Source organism: Apaloderma vittatum, unplaced genomic scaffold, assembly GCF_000703405.1.
Source record: "Apaloderma vittatum isolate BGI_N311 unplaced genomic scaffold, ASM70340v1 scaffold30411, whole genome shotgun sequence".
Lineage (NCBI taxonomy): Eukaryota > Metazoa > Chordata > Aves > Trogoniformes > Trogonidae > Apaloderma > Apaloderma vittatum.
Window position 1 is genome coordinate 10,697 of NW_009697878.1, and position 6,035 is coordinate 16,731.

General features: G+C 54.9%; 1 protein-coding gene across 1 annotated transcript in view; it reads right to left on the reverse strand.

Annotated features, from left to right (window-relative positions):
- Positions 1-6,035, reverse strand: part of TEX264 (testis expressed 264) — a 35,477-nt gene that overhangs the window by 8,494 nt on the left and 20,948 nt on the right.

The window sequence follows — 6,035 nt, forward strand, 5'->3', positions numbered from 1 at the left end:
CGTGCCCCCCACCCCGCCCCCGCCCGCCTCCCCCCCATCTGCTCGCTGGCGGAGGGGGCGGCTGATTACAAGCCGGGTGAGCAGGGAGAGTGTCTCTTCAGTGGGTTTTCTCTCTTTCCCCTTTTTTAAATCACTGGCAGCTTTTATTTAACCCTGCAACCATTCTGATTACCCTCCTCCTCCTTGCCCTGCCTACCCTCCTCTTCCTCCTCCTGGCCTCAACTCTCCTCTTCTTCCTCCTTGTCCTGACTATCCTCTTCTTCCTCCCGCACCCAATGATCGTCCTCTTTCTCCCTTCCCCAACTATCCTCATCGTCCTCCCTGACATGTCTTCCCTGGCACAGCTTGCCTGGACATCCTCCATTAGGGTCCCTGTCCCTCTGGGGCTCTCCGAAGCTAGGGCTGGCCCCTCTCCAGGGAGGAGCTCTATGGACACATCAATCACGATGCTATCAAAGCCTGTTCGTTCCTGACCCCCTTCACCTCTGAGGATGGACCATGCTCGTTTCAAATCATTCATTTCCCAGCCAAATGCTGCACTGGGCAGAATCTGTAACAGACATGAGCCAAGGCCGACACTCTCCCTGGCACTGGCACCAAGGCCACCTGGAGAGCCACCTCCACGCTGGCAGGATGCTGCGCAAGCAAGACAAGGAGAAAAACCCACATGAGCCGTTTTTGAGTCTATTTTCCTGGGAAAGCCTGCAAGAGCTGGCTCGGCGGAGCCCCAGTTTACCCAGCAGCATCACAGTGGCAGAAGCACGAACTCCAGCTTTACCCATCCCGTCCCAACACTTTGGAGCCTGAACCTCCACGAGGCGAGCAGGAAGCACACTCGCAAGCCCCGTGCCGCTGGGACGCGTCGGGACGCAGGCGGGCTTCCAAGGCGCTCGGAGCCCGGAGTTCCCACTCGCAGGCAGGTGAAACACTAACACACGCAGATCAAAACTGTATTAAATAAAAACAAGCTGGGCTGTTTTTAGCAGCAGAGCAGAGGCGGCTCATATCACTCCTGCTTTTTCAGCAACAAGGAGACAAGAAGCCTCCCTGCTGCTCTGCCCCTTGCTCTACCAACCACAAGCCCATCAGCCAATCTTCAGCTCTGTTTGTTATTTTAGGTTACTGCAACACACGCCAGCTATGGGTATCTCTAAGATTTGCAGGTTTTTTGGATGCATCCAGCTGGCCCTCCATCACTTAATGCAGAAGGGGACAACTCAAAGGATCTTAGAGCAAGGAGACATTCACTAAATTCATATGAGGTCTGTAACCCATCTAAAACATCAGGACTCCAGTCTGGCCTCCAAGACGTCCCAAGCTGGCTTCCCAAAGCCCATCACGAGATTCATAAAAGGCAGATGTGAGACATGCTGTCTCCCTACAGCTTATCTAGGCTGCTACAACCATCCTTTCAATGACACAGCTGTAGTAGCGACTCCCACAAAGGACAAATATCCCCTTCACATCGTTCCACATCGATGTGGAACAGGTTGGTGGGACAACACTGAAGTGACCAGACACTCAATGTCTGGTCACTACCTGCCTCGTTACAGACAGCTACAAGACATGCTTAATACCTGATTTCTTCCCAGTTCACCCAACGTTCTCCCCAAAACGAAGTGAAACCAGAGCCTGGTGGTCCTAATTTATGCCTGTATAAATCAAGTCGGGGGCCAGGCTAGTGAGATGGCCTCTGTTTCTGCACTTCTTCCCAGAGCAACCCAGCTCCTGGCAGGGCTGCTGCAGAGCTCAGCACTGGCAGCCAGGCTCAGGAGAGTATAATGTCCCCAAGAAGGAGCAGGGAAGTGGCCTCTGGGAACACTATCCTGTCTAGGACCAAAATGACTAAGCTGCCTAAAGATCTAATGAAAAGGCAGAGAGGATGAAGTGAGGAGCTAGGACAACAGAAACAGATAAGGGGATCATCCAAAAAAATGGATAAGAGGATCTTCCAAAGGGGGTGCAAGTGAGATCCCAAAGGAGATCAGGAGGACGGGCAAGCACAGACAGAGATGCAGGGAAGTGCAACCAGGAGGTCAGCATAGGACAGAGTGGGCTTACGATCATCCCAGTGAAGAGGAAGGCTGCAAGGAAAGAAAGAACCCGGGGAGACTGGAGAGCAGAGTCTGAAGGCAGAGGTGTAAGCAGAGAGTGAATTATCAAAGGCGCAGCAGCATGGCAAAACAACAGAGAGACTCAACAGGCAACAATACACTCTGCAGCTGAGGAGAAAGCCCCTTGCTAACAGGGCAGCTAAGGCAACAGATGGAGCAGCAAGGTGGACACGGAGTAAGCAAGGCAGAGCCCTCCAGTCAAATCAAATGCAGTCTCACACGGGCAGAGGAGCTCAGCGAGAGGTGAACAGCGGGACACCGACGGCGTCGGGGCCAGGCTTCTGGCTAGGACAGCAGGAACCAGTAAGTAGGACAGGGAAGGGGACTCATCCCTTCGCAAGGTCACGCTGTGCCCCCTCCCTCCTCAGCCCTCCCCAGGAGCTCACCCTTTCTACAGCCAGCAAACATGGAGGAGGCAGGGCAGCACACAAGGATTACTTCTATGCAGGACCCTCCACTGGGCACCCAAAGTGTAGGGTTTATTGCATGTAATCCATACACATGAAGCTCACCCAAGGGTGGTGGTGGGGTGCTACTCATCATCCTTTCAGGAACAAGGGTTTATGGAGGGAAGATACCTGCACTCCTCTTTCCCAGGTGAAATAACACTCCTTCCAATCTTTACCCCTGGGTTGCCTCCAAATCACCCACTACCCAGCGCCTTGTAGGACTTTCTCCTGTCTGGCCTCATCCCTCTAGGATCGCAGCATCCCCCAGGCTCATGCATCAGAGTGGGCAGCAAAGACTATACATTGAACCAGCATTTTGGGAGACCTTCCCCAGCAGTGGGAGGTGGCACCTCCCCGGCAGCACAAATTTTCCTCTCCCCACTCCCATTGTCTGCCCACAGAACAGCTTGGGCACAGCCTCCCGGCCAGAGGATGCTCATGCTTTCCTGGGCAGGAGGGAGAGCGGTCCCAGAGCTACAGGACACATGACAAGGCAGCTGAGACATGACCTGCAGTCATTAAAATCCCAGCAGAATTGTGCCAAAATGGAAGGAGGTGGCAGGGTGCTCACACAGCACCGTGCCCCTCGGCACTTGCTGGAGGCAGAAGGCGAGCTGGGGCACTGCAGGGACCAGCTTTGTCACTCTGTCAGGCTCGTCTGCTCAGGAATTCAAATGTCACCAACCGGATCTGCTTCATCTCCCACTACTGGAAGAATTCAGCTTGTTAGGAGACCAGCAAATGAGCCCTGTGGATGCTCTGGGGATCCTCACCATGCCTGGGCATGCTGGTGCTCATGCTCCAGCTCAACCCACTGCCTGCCCCAAAACGCTTCTAGGGTTGCTGGGAGGGCAGTGGGGAGGCAGCTCCTGTCCTTGCCCCACTTGTAGCCACAAGCCTTCTGGCCCCACAGCCCCTTGACTCATCACCGAGGCCTCCTGGAAACGGTTAAGCTAAGTCACAGCCTGATGGTGCTGGGAGCAGCAGGGGAGAGGCTTTCTGTGCTACCACTGAGATTCCTGCCGAACCCTCTGTGCTCCCCAGCAGCTCCTGCCTCCACCACAGAGACCTCTGCCTCATGCCCCAGCCGCCAGCATGCCATATGCACACTGACAGCGCCTGCGCCTGTCACCCACCCCTGTCAGAGGATCTCCTGTCTGCAACATGTAAAAAAATACCTGTAAAGCCTGGACAGGACTGGAAAAGTCACAGGAAGCAACCAACCAGTCACCTGGCAGATGCTCCCTCTCTTCTACTTCAGGGGCATCAGGCAGCCCCCGTTGCTGCTCATCGTGCCACTGGCCAGGGAAGCACCCTCCTGGAGGAGAGACACATGGGGGGAGGCTTGTGCCCATCGCTGAGGGTTGCCGCTTGCTCCTCGATCAGGCAGCCAGAGCATCATCACATTCTCTCTGCCACAAGTCTCCCCTCACCCATGTCGACAGCACTTGGGCCATTCCGAGTGAGCTGGCACTCAGCAGAGTGCGGGGGGAGCCCCGGGGGACCTGCCAGCCCCATCCCTGCACGCCAGCACCTCCTGCCTGCTCAGGCTACAGGACTCCCCCAGGTCTTGCTTCTAGCCAGAGGTACTCATCCTCTCCTCCTCCCAGTGAAGGGGCTGGACGCTTCGGTCCCAGGGATTTTAAAGAAACAACAAAACCACGTGGAGCTGAAGGGCCCTAAAATCAGTTGCTAAAATTAGAGCTGAAACTGAGCCACCAGCCAGGAGCAGAGGGAGTGTGCTGTGTGCCACATCCTCCTCGCTTCCTCACACGCTCCACGCTCGGTGTGTCATCCACGCTTATCTTAGACCACGGGCGCTAGGTAGTGCAGAGAGGCTTTGCAATTCAGTTTGCACAGCACCCAGCGCCCTTCGGCGCTCGTGCACTTCAGCCATGGGACAGACTCCTTCCTGAGCCATCCTGCTAACCCAGGCTGTGTCCATTTCTCTTTGCCCACATAGGAGTTTGAGGTTAAACACTAATCCAAGTCCAAGTTGATGAAAGAAAAAAAAAATACAGGCATCCCTTCTTCCCCAAGGTTCAAAGTTGGTTTCAACGTGCATTTGTAGCCCAGAAAGCCAAGAGTCTCCCGGGCTGCACCACAAGCAGTGTGGCCAGCGGGTTGAGGGAGGGGGTGCTCTCTCTCTGCCCTCCTCTCATGAGAGCCCACCTGGAGCCCTGTCTCCACTGCTGGGGTCCTCATCACAAGCCCACTGTGGATCTGTCAGCAGACCAGAGGAGACCACAGAAATGGTCTGAGGACTAAACATCTCTGTTGCAGAGAAAGGCTGAGAGAGTTAGGATTGTTCAGCCCACAGAAGAGAAAGCTCTAGCAAAACCTCACTGCAGCCTTTCAGTGTATAAAGGGAGCCTGCAAGAGATGGAGACTTATCCAGGCCTGCAGTGACAGGGCAAGGGGCAACAGTTTTAAACTGAAAGAGGGCAGACAGCCAGAGCATCATCATTTAGATTGGACATCACCCTTGTGATAAGGGTGGTGAGACACTGGACCAGGTTGCCCAGAGAAGCTGTGCATGGCCCATCATTTGAACTGTTCAAGGCCAAGTTAGAAACCTGACCTAGTGCAAGATGTCCCTCTCCATGGCAGCGGAGTTGGACTGGGTGATCTTTGAAAGTCCCTTCCAAACCAAACCCTTCTGTGATTCTGGTCCTCCCTGACCACAGGAGACAGGGATGAAGCCTGGGTGCCTGGGGCCGTCTGCCAAGAGGCAGAAATCGTCAACCCAAGAGATGGTTTGGGCAGCAGGGAGGCAGGCAAACGTGCTTTACACCAGTAGTACCTCAAGCACCAAGGAAATCCCAACATCGCAGCTTGTAGCTCAAGCAAGGTGCATGGGGAGCCAGCAGGCCCTAACTCCAGCACAGCCAGCACCCAGAGCCAGTCCTGGCACAGCTGTGAGCACCAGCTGCTGAGGTCTGTGAAGCTTCCCAGCCTGGAGAAACTCACATTTCAGAGGTGGTGAGACTGCTCCTATGCACGTGCACTCTACTTTCAAATCCTCCAAGCCATGAGGTGTTTCAGAAACAGAAGATGATATTATTGCAATCAAGAAAAGACCGTTTCTTTGAACCAGCAGGGAAAACGGGCAGCACCACCGGCACCAGAACAGCGGAAAACGAAGTCTTGCCAAAGGATAGCAAATCCTCCAGGTAGCAAAATACAGCGCCTGGCAATTAGCACCTCCCACGCCCATCAGCACCCCTCCCTGCCCTCCGCAACAGCACCTCGGCTTCAGGACAGGCAGGTGAAAATCAACCCCTGAGATATTCTCTGCAAGCAGCAAGAGGAAGCGCATTTGGATCGTGGGAGCCGCGAAACGCCAGGCTTGATAGCTGGGAGAGTTTTTCATTTTCACCTTGCGAAGGCAGCCCACCATGCAATTTACACCTTGCTCGCCTGCCTGTGCTTCCCGGGGCCGAGTCACCCAGCTGCTCCCGCCCCGGCGCAG